This window comes from Nomia melanderi, chromosome 9, assembly GCF_051020985.1.
Source record: "Nomia melanderi isolate GNS246 chromosome 9, iyNomMela1, whole genome shotgun sequence".
In the NCBI taxonomy this organism is placed as follows: Eukaryota; Metazoa; Arthropoda; class Insecta; order Hymenoptera; family Halictidae; genus Nomia; species Nomia melanderi.
In genome coordinates this window covers 13,146,340-13,159,698 of record NC_135007.1, presented here as the reverse complement: position 1 = coordinate 13,159,698, position 13,359 = coordinate 13,146,340, and the positions used below count along the sequence as shown (strand labels likewise).

General features: G+C 41.5%; 1 protein-coding gene and 1 pseudogene across 10 annotated transcripts in view; one reads left to right on the top strand and one right to left on the bottom strand.

Moving 5' to 3' along the window:
* Positions 1 to 8,186, top strand: part of LOC116427250 (mitochondrial pyruvate carrier 1 pseudogene) — an 80,669-nt pseudogene extending 72,483 nt beyond the window's left edge. Inside the window, exons 4-6 of the transcript XR_012999387.1 lie at positions 5,718 to 5,947; positions 6,543 to 6,643; positions 8,023 to 8,186. The product of XR_012999387.1 is annotated as a mitochondrial pyruvate carrier 1 pseudogene (transcript). The remainder of the gene's footprint in view (positions 1 to 5,717; positions 5,948 to 6,542; positions 6,644 to 8,022) is intronic.
* LOC116427257 (uncharacterized) overlaps positions 1 to 13,359 on the bottom strand; it is a 93,857-nt gene that overhangs the window by 66,414 nt on the left and 14,084 nt on the right. The window lies entirely within an intron of this gene.

The following is a 13,359-nucleotide window of genomic DNA, read 5'->3' as shown; positions in this document are numbered from 1 at the left end:
AATCACGGGAGCGTCCCAGAAGTTATTAACCGTGTCCGTTGGCCGTCATATTGCGGCAATTATACAGGCATCCGGGACGGATTCCTCGGGACGCGATTGATTCCCGTAAGGGCCCCGGAGCGTCGATTGAATTCGACCGAAACGGGCAATTAAAACCGCGCCGCTGGAATCCGGTGCGGATTCCGCGCGGGAAACACAGAAGGGGCAAAGAAGTTGACGACAGGATAGCCCGACGAGACCGGGTTCAGGGAACGGAGGGGGGAAGAGGGGAACGGTTCTTCCGCGGTGACACGCGCGGATCCGTGACTCCGTCGTGGATGCTTCTGTCGCCGGTTCCCCGGCCGGCGGCGCATCAAGGCGAGACTATCTTCTCGTCCGCGGAAACAATTACTCCCGATCCGAGTGCATAAATAAGGAGGAAGAGGAACGGGCGGCCGACGCACCCACAATGCGCCGTCGATCCTCGGTGCTGACTGATTTGCATCGATGAGCCGCCGAGCAATGGACGCTCGCTCGTTGGGGATGGCTTTCAGCGAGCTTCGAGGATCGCTGCACGTGTACGGGGTGGACAATGTAGCTGAGGTAGTCTATACACTGGGAATAAGAAATGCATTGTTTCGACGTCTTGCCGGAGATAGGATACTCCTCGTATTCGGTGTTTCGCTGTGTATCGCGATTGGGGAGGTTTGAGATTCATCTTGCATCGATTTTAACCCTTTGACGAAGATTCTTCGAAACGTACGAAACCTTCGGCATATGAAGCTAAATTATATATCAATTGCTTAATTAACTCTTTGCACTTCAAAGGTGCCTCTCAGTCACCACTCGACTGGTGCATCAAAATTGTAAAATTTCGTATTTAACATTAAGTCTTGAGTAATCTGTCGATACGTGAAATGTGGTAATAAAACACCATTGTTCCCCTTATTATGCGAATAGATTGCTCGTTAAGTTAGTTTAAAAAACTGTCATTTATGTCTCATAAAAATGAATTGAATATTTCTAGTGACAAATTTTGGGAGTGCAAAGGGTTAATAGAACAGAAGATAACGTGTAGATCTCTTGCTGTTCGACTAATTAGATCATTTTACGACTCAGTCTTCCAAACCTGAACGTTTCATCTCGAAATGCCGACATCCGTCCGCAAAGAATTAATAGTAGAGAATGTTATTGTTGATTATTGAATTGATTATTGGAGACTTGTTCGGGAAGAGTTCGAGAGAGTTCCAAGATGGCGGATTTAGTCCATCGCGTGATTGGAAAATGGGAGACTAGTCTGAAAACGTACTTTCATTCGATGTAACAATAAGATAAAGAATCTAAGGGAATGATCTGTGAACTATTCGAATACGAGCAACGAAGTTTTTGAGGTTAGGAACTGAAAATCCATCTCGAATGCTGCGAGAGGTAATGTACATGTGGCCAAGATTTGCAGGAATGTTTACAGGCGAAGAGGAGGCTCTGAATAATTCATAATGCGAGCGGTGAATATCATTCCTTCTAATTCATCGAAAATACTACGGCAGCCCGGGTCGACTTTTATTTACTCGTCGATTGCGAGACACCGACCATGGACGATAGAACCGCTTCGTACCGCCATGTATATACGTATATACGAGGTTTCATTTGTATTCGGCCGAGGGAAATGGCGCGGACTTTGATGTTTCTTCTTGCTGACGCGTCTCGAAACCTTTTCTGCGCCTCCCTTCGCCGTCCCCCTTCAGCGAGACTGATCTGAATGCATCCTACGTATTTGCCAGGCCAACCCCCTTCGGCGCCCTCCGACACACCGGGAACACTCGGCGACAGCCACGGTCACCCCTTGACAAGCGTTTCCTCCCTCCGCGGGTAAAAAAGTCGCGCTCCGGACGGACCCGACCGAGGAGCCGGCGGGGGAACTTTTTGAAACACGTGGAAAATGTAACTTTTTCCGACCCTTCGGTTCATTTGTCTCTTGTCAACAGGTTCGCGGCTCGCACCAATACCGCACCGCAACGAAACTTAACCCTTTGTGAGAGGTGACTTTCGATTATCATTTGATTTGGTGTACAATTGCAAAGTGTTGTATGTAATATTGAGTTTTGTGTAATGCATCAATATGTGAGATATTTAGATAAATTGGAAACTAAATCAATTTCTCTAGTAATTCCGCATTGAAGTTATCTTTTTAATAAATGGGAAAGAACGTAGGAACGTGTCAATTCGACCTGGTAGTTTTAGTGTTAGGAAACAAAGCTAACTTCAGTGCAGAATTACTGGAGAAATTGATTTAGTTTCCGTGAACTTAATGTTAATATCCCGCATCAACACTAGAACTACCGAGCATCTAATACGATTCATACGCAACTCCTCTAAAAATTGTAACAATAGATTATTTTCAATTTCTTCAGGCATTCTTATAGTATTCAAATGAAACTATTCATTTTCAATCATTTCGAATGCTCAATGCTTCGAAGATATCAATAATTGCTAAACAAAAAAATCGAAATCATTTTGACTGGTAGTTCTAGTGTTAAATGTGCAATTTCCAGTTGATAAGATTCTAATGAAATAGAATATTCTACCTCTTCAACGTTTTTCAAAGTACTTCGCTGTTTTCCAGTAAATTCTTTCTTCCACCATTCATTCTAACTTAGTTGTGCATTCTTTGCAATCAACAAGGATACTGTTGACTGGACGCGAATAAATATCGACGTGACGCTCGCAAAGGGGCGCATGTAAACGAAGTTCCCACGTAGTCGCGAGACAACGGCCGTAACACGCGGAAAAGGAAAATAGCGGCAATACCGTTGAGTGGCTGGAATGGTGGCCCGGGGGAGCGACGCAACCGGGAATAAGGATTTGCTCCAGGGGGAAACGCTCGTGCGAGTGGCACATGCGGGAATGCATATTCAGGGATCAGGGAGCGCAGGTGCGGCCATTCCTGGCGCATGCAGGGCTCCTGAGGGAAGACTTCATTGAAAGCTCAACTCAATCTCAAGGATCTGCGCCAGAATCTTCCAAAATATTAAAACAAGCTTGACAAATTCATTTACGTAGGAATATGTATTAACTCTTAGTACAAAACTGTACAGTTGAATATTTAGTATTTTAAATTAGACTTTGTACTGCTATGTGAAATATTTGAATAAAATAGCTTTGTTGCTTACTTTAATTGTGACTTATTGTTACATTAGTTTCAAATCATGTCGACTGTATCTCGTTGGAAAATGTTGCATATTTCCTGTGCAAAAACTTTCGAGTAAGGGTTAACCCTTAGCCCTCCAGATGGTTTTGCAATTTATCAGCAGGTACAACTAATTTTTATGGTATCTGTAGTAAAAATGAAAAATGCTTATTTTCCTTCTTAATAGAAAATTTGAATGTGTGGAAAATCGAATAATTTTAGGGTAGTATCTTTGATTAAAATATTTGATATTAGAACGGGTGCAATATTGGAGCCTACAGAGTTCAAAGGGTTAAACTTGAACCTTTAACTTCTTGAATTTGAATCGAGTTGCAAGGAACAAGAATCTACCAATGATCGAACAGGGCTATGATAAAGGAACCAACCTTCTGTTCGTCGACTGTACTTCTCAATTTTAATAGATATAATGATGGTCGATGGTTCTGTATATTTCAAAGAATCTTCGTCCGCAAAGGATGAAACCCATTTTCACCTAATCTTCATTAAACCATTAATTTCAACAAAAATGATAACATTTCCGAATTCCTCCAATATCAATCTTGCACATTATCCAAATTCCAGTGACTCGATCCTCTCTAAACACAGAAAACCCAATTTTCTCAGAGATACATAGAAGAAAGCAAATGTCGAATCAATCAATCGAATCAATCCCCATCGAGAATCCCAATATTTTACGTTCGTTCGATTGCCATCATTAAGAGATACAGTTAAAAGCAAGTGTGACAAATGAAATGAAAAACTAATATATATAACTAATGTATATAATACTCGAATGCAAAGGGTTAACACATTGCGTGCTAATTTTCAGAAAACTGAATTGTGATGGAAACTTTCACTGGGGTCAACTTATATATACATAGAAAAACTCAGATATATTGTTCTGTAATATATTTTAAATAGATAATCAATTCGAATTAAATTTCATATTTTTTCAATACTGTGGTGATTAGCGAAGTTGCATAGCTAAGTGTCTTTACATAAAAACGAAAATTTCTCGTTACTTAGAAAACTGAATTGTGATGGAAATTTTCGCTGAGGTCAACTTACATCACTATACATAGAAAAACTCAGGTATCATATTGTTATGTAATATATTTTAAACAGACAAGGGTTTGATAGAGGTTTAAAATAATGTTCGAGTGTCACGTGATCGAGCAACGTGATTTCCATCATCGGTTCCCGCGGCACAGAATATTCTCTCGATATTCTCGTGGACAAGGGTGCCGGAATGGTCGCGACACGCTGCTGAGGCTCGAGAGGCACCATGGTTCGCCCCCCTTCCGAGATCAATAATACCATCCCTTCCTCGGAGCATGCGCGGCCGCCGACGACCCCCCGTAAGCGGGCTGGTTTCCACCCCCGACGTGGCTACGCGCTCCTCTCGCACCCCTCCATGCAACATTCATAGCGCCATCAATATTATACGCGCGAAATAATAACCTGTGCATTTATTACGAGGACGGGAGGGTGGACACCCCCTCGCGCGACGCTCGAGAGGATTGTAAAAAAACAGAGGCGGCAACAGCCATCGCTACGGGGGTGATAAATTATGCGTGTAAACGGTTATGCAAATCGATTGGCCCGGAACACGGTTGTTGGCGATTGATTGATCGCACGGTGAATTGTTAACACTGACGTACAATGACGAGTGAGACTCGCGATGAAGATTTCTAAACCAATATAATAATTAATGTTGTTCATTACCTATGGACCAAAACAAACAACTATTTTACTATTATCGATTTATTATCTTCAAACGAAATTTCCACTTCTAGTAGAATGGAAAATTTTGCTGCATTTCTTCAAAATTGTTGATAGCAAAATGTTACACGAGCTTAGCGGAAGTAAATAGTACGTTAAGGGGTTAACCCTTGGCACTCGAAAATTTCTCACTTGAAATGCTCGATACTTTGTAACTAGATGTAGACGAGATTCTTTCAAATGAATTTATTAAGGAATCACGTATGAATTAGGGAACTAAATTTTCTTTCAATATTTCACGTTTGATGCAGTATACAAAGGTTAACCTTTTGCACTCGAGGTGACTCTCAGTCACCATTTAATTCGATATAACAAAATTATAAAGTGTTATATATAGTATTAAGTTTCGTATAATGCATCAATATGTGAAATATTTCTATAAAATAGCGTTGTTTCTTAATTTACATATGTTGTCTCATTAGTTCGTTTCAAATAATGTCATCTACATCTCATAGGAAAGCGTCGAATGTTTCTAGTGAAAAGCTTCCGAGTGCAAAGGGTTAATGGTGAATAACAAAGTTTATAATTTTGCTGTAGAAATGAAGAATGTCTGGATTTATTCGATTGTTATTTTATTGTTGCGATATGGTTACGTGAATTCTGTAGTTCAGAAGTCGAAACAATTTTGTTGATTTCATGTGAGGACGAAATAAAATTACATGTGGTTCAATGGTTTCTAATGAGAAGATGAGTTTAGGGATTGATGAATTTTAGAAGAATCAAGTTTTCTGTTGTAAAATGTTTATTTATTATATTGTTATTTTGATAGGTCAGGTTCTCCCGTTACATCGCGTGAAGTGCGTCGCGAGAATTCCGATTAACCCCTAAAGATTCGACACGTCAGCACGAAGACAAAAGGTTATAGAAATCTAGGACAAATCGAAAGGATTTACTGATTCGAAACGCATCGCAGCTAAATTTCCATTTGCGGCTGCCGACGATGTCGAAGCGATCTCCGAAGCGATGGCTCAGCAAAGAGACGAAGGAATATTTAATGAGGTAATGAGAAACTCTGCATCTCCCATAAAAAGAAAATTACAGAATCGTTAACTACGTAAAACCCAAAGAAAAAACTATCCAAAGTAAATCACTTCTCTAATCCACAATATTTCTAAAAAAATACTCATCCTTATAATCACCATCAAGACTACCAAAAGTTACAAAATACACCTAACAACTCGTCGAATCTCTGCAAACCCCAGAATTGATCTAGTCACAGCTGCAATCCTAATCTTAGATACTTGGTAGCATAACAAAAGTTTACTATGCACTATGCGTGTTAACCTTTGCACTCCAGAGGCGCCTAAGTCGCCAAATGATTTGACGCAGCGAAACAGTAAACTTTGATATTTAATATCGAACTTCGTACAATGCATCAATGTACGAAATATTGAAAGAAAACAGTTCTCTTCCTCGATGCACGTGAGATTTCATAATTCGATCTAAGAAAACATCGTCCGTATCTCGTTAGAAGATATCGAATATCTCCGGTGAGAAGCTTGTGGAGTGCAAAGGGTTAACAGTACCCCGTGAACCCGTCCGCCGCGACGAAAGGGACCACGACTCACGTAGAACGTTACTACTTTGTTTCAAGCACGCACTTCTGGGGCCCGGCGATCAACTGGATGATACCAATAGCGACCATATCCGACACGCGAAAGCATCCGAGAATCATTAGCGGCAAAATGACGCTGGGTGAGTGTCCCGGGCCTTTCGGGGAATTCTGGCCGGCGTTCACATAATAATCGAGCGCCTCGCGACTCCGCAGCTGGAAAGGGACACGCCGGCAGGAACGGGGACAACCCGAGAAACCCGTGGAGCAAGGGGTCTTAGAGGAACAGGGGGAGGGCGGGGAGAAGGGGGCAGGAAAGGGCACGTGAAATAATTGCGGCGAATAACCGCTTGAACTCTTTTAACGAGCGGCACACCGGCGGAAACTGGTCCCCCGGACCAGCAATCTCCTCCCGGTAAAAATCGCGTCCGACCCCCTTCGGCCGCCATTTTAATGTCCGGCGTGTTAAGTGGATGCTCGTTTTGTCTCTGCGTTCAGCTAGACGGAGAGGATGTTTTCTATTGCGTCAGGTGCAGCGGAAAGTTCTTTTTAATGAGCCTCGGCTGGATAGATGCATTCGTTTCATTAACACTAAAACCACCAGACGCCTCGAAATGATCCGTTCCTGGTTTATTCTTTGTGTAATTACTACAAAGATAACCATTCCTTCGGGCAGTTATTAAGGAAATTGATTTGCGCCAGGCTGAACTGCGAATCGGTTGAAGTTTGAATAGATACAATCTTGGAGTTTCTACGGGGGAATTTTGAAATGTCAGTTTAACCGTTCGAGCGCTATAGCGATCTTGTGTTTGCCAAAATTGCGAGAGCGCGAGCCTCTGTTTGTCAATTAGAATTTTCTTACTATGTTCTTCGAGGAGTAAATCAAAGTATTTATTTGAACAAATGTTATTTTTTGATATTTGTAATAACAATATTTGTGACCTCGTTAGGAAGTACTCTTATTGACCCTTTGCACTCGAAAGGTGACTCTCGGTCGCCACTTGATTTGATACAGCAAAACTAGGAAGTTGAATATTTACTATTTTAACTCTGGGTTTACGGATATTTATTGTTCAGTTTATTCTGTGCGTCTTAACAAATTTTACGTTCGTTCATTTAGATTTTGGACGTTTAAAGATTAGATGATTAGAGTACACATTCGTGTTACTTAATGAAAATCGACAGAAACATTTACTAAATAATGTTTGTAAAATTCAATTCAATGTGTTATAATAATGGAGATTGCTTCGATGGTTAACACTAGGACATTTATTGTACAGTTTATTCTATTGTTCCTGGGGAAGTTGATATTCGTTCATTTAAATTTTGGAAATTGTAGATGTAGAAATGGATAATCAGGATTCATATTCGTGTAATTGGGTCAACGAAAACCGATTGAAATATTTATCAAATAATTTTTATAAAATTCAATCTGCGTCAAATTGACGCGTTCCGAATGGAACTTTGGTTTTACAGAAAGACTTATGTTATGTCTTTTGCATATAGTGTTTCTGATTTCCAGCGTTAGCGCTGTACTCCATGGTGTTCGTGAGGTTCGCGTGGAGAGTGCAGCCGAGGAGTTTGCTGCTGGTGGCTTGCCACTTCGTCAACAGCTGCGCGCAGCTTACGCAGGCCTACAGGTTCATCGATTACCATTATCTATCTCCGCAAGAGTCTGGAGAGTGACAAAGAACCCTATTCCAGAAAATATTCATATTCAAAAGACATTAACCCCGGCGATCGCCAACTTCTCATTGTTCAATAAAGCAAACGAAACTAAAAGCACACGCATTTTAAACGAGTCTCATCAAAGAACACTACACCATCTACAACAAACTCACTTCTTAACGAACGTAACATCAAAGAGACGAAGATAAGCCTGAAACAACCTGACAGGAAATGATCAAAAACACTTTCTCGCGACTGTTTCCCCAAAAACTCATTCGTTTCGTCGTTACTCTCCCCGGGAGCCACTAAATCAACCAGAAACGTTCGCGAGCTGTTTTTCCCGTTCTTTCATGAAAATGTAAAGCGATTCCACGCGAAGCCTCGGTCTCCCTGTGTTTTCGTCTCTCTCTCTGCAGTCGTTGCCTTCGCCCCCATGCTTGCAGGGAGCAAAAGGGCACTGGCTTATTCGTCGTGGCCCCAATTCGACGGACGAATGTATAAGGAGAGCAATAATTTTCTAGGTTGCCTGTCCTTCTTTCTTCCTTTTCCCGGCCGGTGCTCGAGGAGGGTCCACTCGATCGTGCCTGTGGGGTGATTTTATGGGATCTGGCACGGATCAGAGCCACGAGGAGCCTAACCTCTCTCTCTCTCTCTGTCCCCGATTTTTCCGAACGTGCGTAAGCGACGGTCCACTGTCCCGTCCTGGCTCTTTGCATTTCGGGAAGGGAATGAACCTAGCCCGCCCTCGCGCCGCTGAATAAATATATATGGGCTGATTAGCCCTGCTTGGCTTCGATCATGCGCTGCCTCCCTTTAGCCGGCGCTTTTGCATTCGGTGACGTCACCTGGATCGAGGAGAGGACACTTGGATGATCAGAGATTATCCGTTGTTCTCGGCGAACCGTTGGAATCAGGCTTCTTGAGGATTCTGTCTGATCGATGGATTATTGATTTGTTATTTATAGATTCTTTATTAATCGATTTAACCCTTTGCAGTCCGAAGTGCTCCTGGTTTCTCACTTTGAGGTTCACGTCGACGTTAGTTCAATTACAGAGTAGTACGACGCTCTATTTATTTATTCAAGAATATTTGGGAGTCTGAAATCTTACTTTTAAATGGTACAATTGTGATACTACAAATGAATACAGAAAAAATTCTTAAAACAGGTAGAGGTTGCAATAAAATAGAATGTCGAGTCTGACTCGACATAGGACTGCTAAGGGTTAAATCGATTATTAAAGAATCCACAAATAATAAATCAATATTCTATAGAGGAAAAAAGGGAGGATTAATGCTTAGCACTCCAGGTTGTTTTGTAATCTATCAGCAACTGGAACTAATTTTTATAGTATTAGCGAAAATGAGAAATGCTGTAACATTTCTTCGATCTTTTATTTTCCTTAGTACAAAATTCGGATGTGTGGATTCATTAAAATATTTAATATAACTGGTGCAATATTGGAGTCTGCAGAGTTCAAAGGGTTAATGCTTAGTTGCTAGCTAGAAATATTGTTTTATATAGAAAGCAACAAATCTTGCAGCAACTGTATACGTCTGAAAAAGGATCACCAAAAGTTCACTTCAAAAAGCGCAATCGAAGGATTTTAACTCCGAGAGACATTAAAGATCAAAAATCTACTCAAATACAATATAACAAATTAACAAGAAACCGTGTTATTCGAAGTTCAGATAAAACCACAGAGGAATTCTAGTTACAATTAATATAGTTAATATAATTATAAAATTATATTTAAATAAAATAGCTTTGTTGCTTAACTTATCTATGAATCTCTGATTCATTCTTATCTGAAATACTCAACTTCATAGTTTTGCTGTATCAAATCAAGTGGTGACTGAGGGTCACCTTTCGAGTGCGAAGGGTCAATAAGAGTACTTATCTAAATGTATCACAAATATTGTGTTATTACAAACAAAATATCAAGAAATATAATTTACTTTGATTTCGTAAAGTTACAATCAAGGTATCCTTGCCAATCATCCGACTGATCTTACCGAAGTCAACTGCTTCGAAGACAGCCCTCGCAATCTTCCTCGAAGTCAGCAATTCCGATCAAGACCACCGGTCTCTCCGGTGTCCCAGAAATTTTCGCGGAGAGCGACAAGCTCGCAGACGGAACGCTCGGAGAGGATCTGCCCGGTGCAAGGGAGATGAGTCCTTCGGGACTGATTTCACAAACAAATGCCGACGATTGAATCCTGGCATGTCGCAAGACGGATCGCTCTCTTTGAATCACAGATTGCCCGCCGTCTTTCCTTCCACCTCGTCCTGCCTCCCCCCGGCGCCCCTCCGTCCCGGTGCCCGCCGCCGGTGGAAACAGAGGGAGCAGGAGGAAGAGGAGCCCCTTTCGGGGGCCGGCAGCACCGCGGCAATTTGCCACATGCCCGCCGTGGCCTGCCTCCGCCGCCGCGAGGAGAAAGGACTCTCCCGGCGTCAACGACAGTCGAATCGGGCCGCGGATGCGCCGACGATCTATCGCGATCGACGATCGAACCGTTGACGTTCACGCATTAATCAGACACCGGTGAACACGCATCTTCGTTCCTCCTCGGGTTTCCTAGAATTTCGGCTCGTTTCCGCGCGATGCAAACGAGGACGGTTTTGAGCCCTTAATTGTGGTAAGATTAACCTTTGCACTCGGAAATCTTTCGTTAGAAGTATTTAATATTTTGTAATATTATTATTAAATATTAAAATATTATAATATTATAATATTTCCTCGGTTATAACATTTCGATCCAGTAAATCTTCTAAATAAAGTATCAGAAGGATGAAACTGAAACGAGTCATTGAGTTCCTAAATATAATATCGCTGTTTCTCATTAAATATTATTATTAAATATCATATTAAATATTACTTATTATTACCAAATATCGAGAAACATTATAATATTGTAATAATATTATTTCGTCACCGGAATAACCGCTGGTAGCGAACGTTAAATCCAACGGCAGAATTAGTTCGATCGATGAACGAGCGATTAAGCGTGAAGCGTTAGAACGGAGGCGAAGTACAAAAATTAAAGAGTTTCCGCGATCGAACGCCGGGGGTTGCTTCGGCGGACGTGAAATGAACTGTAAAGCGGAATGCACAGACTGCCGAAGCTCGTCCCCGCAGAAATCCATGAACTCGCGAGAGCACGTTAGTTGAAAAAGGGACGAAACGGGGGTGGAAGGGACGCGAGGGTGGCCGGCCCCGACTTTTCGCCGGTCGATGATCTTTAAATTAAGTGCGCCGGCTTATGACGGCCGTGTAAAGTCGTTCCGGGTGGATTTTCACTGGAAACGGTGAGCGGCCCTCGACACGCGTGGCGAATGCGGAAACCGCCCTTGCGAGATGAATCAAGCGCACCCTCGCGGATACTGGACATACATTAGGCCGACACGACGGCCGAGTCGCGCGGAATGCTGACTATTCTCTCGTGGAACGAGAGAAATAGAAATGCGTAAGGGAGACGGAAAAATGGCGGATATTACGGAGAGCCACCCCTTCGTCGGGAATTATCGTTCTTGGAACTTTGCTTCTCGATATTCTGTTGGACTGTGTTCGTAGATTTGAATTGATGTTGAATGCTGAATTCTTTGCATTGTAAATATTAACGCTAGAATTACCAAAATGACTGGTTTCGATTTGTCTGTTTCGCAATTATTGATGACTAACCCCTTGGCCTATGATTTCTCAACTCTGATCGATGCTACTTTGTCATTAATAATTTCTTAGAAAAAGTTTCTTATATTTCCTTTTAATGCCGCAAAATACACAAAATGGAAAAAATCGAATATTAGGTAATTCGATTGATTTGCATTATTATAATTGCATGTCCATCTAGCTGAACGTCAACGCAGCAGGTGGCATTATTTATAATATAGAAATATTTTCGAATAATCATCGTCTAATCGAGCGAACTAAAGTAAGTCGATTTGATTGGGGGTCACCGGTGACCGTCATGGCACTCAACGTGTTAAGTTGAGTAGTTTCTGGTAGCTGAAATTTAGCCGCCGTTCAATGTGTTAAATGACAATGCTACATTTTGTTAGTTCCTCGGTTGATAGCATCGTTGAGTACTTCTTATTCTGTGTTTTCTCGAATGGTATTGAAAAGAAACTGGAGTACCATGTTGTCGGTGTTGTTAAACGCGTTCGTCCGATGCTTCGGCGTAAAAGGCTAGCACCGTCGGGGCTGCGTAAAACGTAACGTCTGCTGATGCTCCTGTGGAGGGGCAGGAATATTCCTGGTGGATTCATAAAAAAAACAGTTCACGAGCCACCCCTGAAAAATAACACGAAACCGGGGCGCAACCGCTCGCCATACGGCCGTGAAAGCGTGCCGCGTTAAAAAATCATAAGGGTGTCGTTCGGCTCGTGGCCCGTCCCCGTTCGTTTTCTCTTTTTCGAAACCTCGTGCTCGAAATTTCACGGACACGCGAAAATCGCGAACACCGTTGCTCATCGAATTGTTCGACCGTTGACATTGGAACTACCAGATGTGTGAAATTGACCGTTCTTTTTCTCCAATTGTTAACCCTTTGCACTTCAAAAATTTGTCACTAGAAATATTCAATTTATTCTTATGAGATATAAATGACAGTTTTTGAAACTAACTTAACGAGGAATCTATTCGCAAAATAAGGGGAACGAAAATAAATTGATGAAAATAATAATTGATAAAATAAATTTTGATGCACCAGTCGAGTGGTGACTGAGAGGCACCTTTGGAGTGCAAAGGGTTAACCAGTTAACATTAGAACCACCGTACCAGTCAAAATAATTGGTTTCGATTTGTTTGTTTCGCAGTTAATACCTTAAAAGCATGGAATATTGAATATTTGAAATGATTTTGGAAATAAACAGTTTCATTTGAGTACTGTGATGAATATCCAAAGAAACTGGAAATAATCTATTGTTACAATTTTTATAGAGATTACATATCAATCGTATTAAATTCCACAATTAACTGGTTAAAAAGATAACAGATGCTTCAGTGCGGAATTACTGGAGAGATTGATTTAGTTTCCAAACTGAATCGTGTCAATTGAAATCTTAGCCGCATTCTTAGAGTTCCTATAGAATTTGGAAACGATTCGACTGCTCGGTTGTTCTAGTGTTAAATCGAGGACAGTATCAGTTTCAGAATTTGTTAAAATGCGAAATAATCATCTAAACGTTGTATC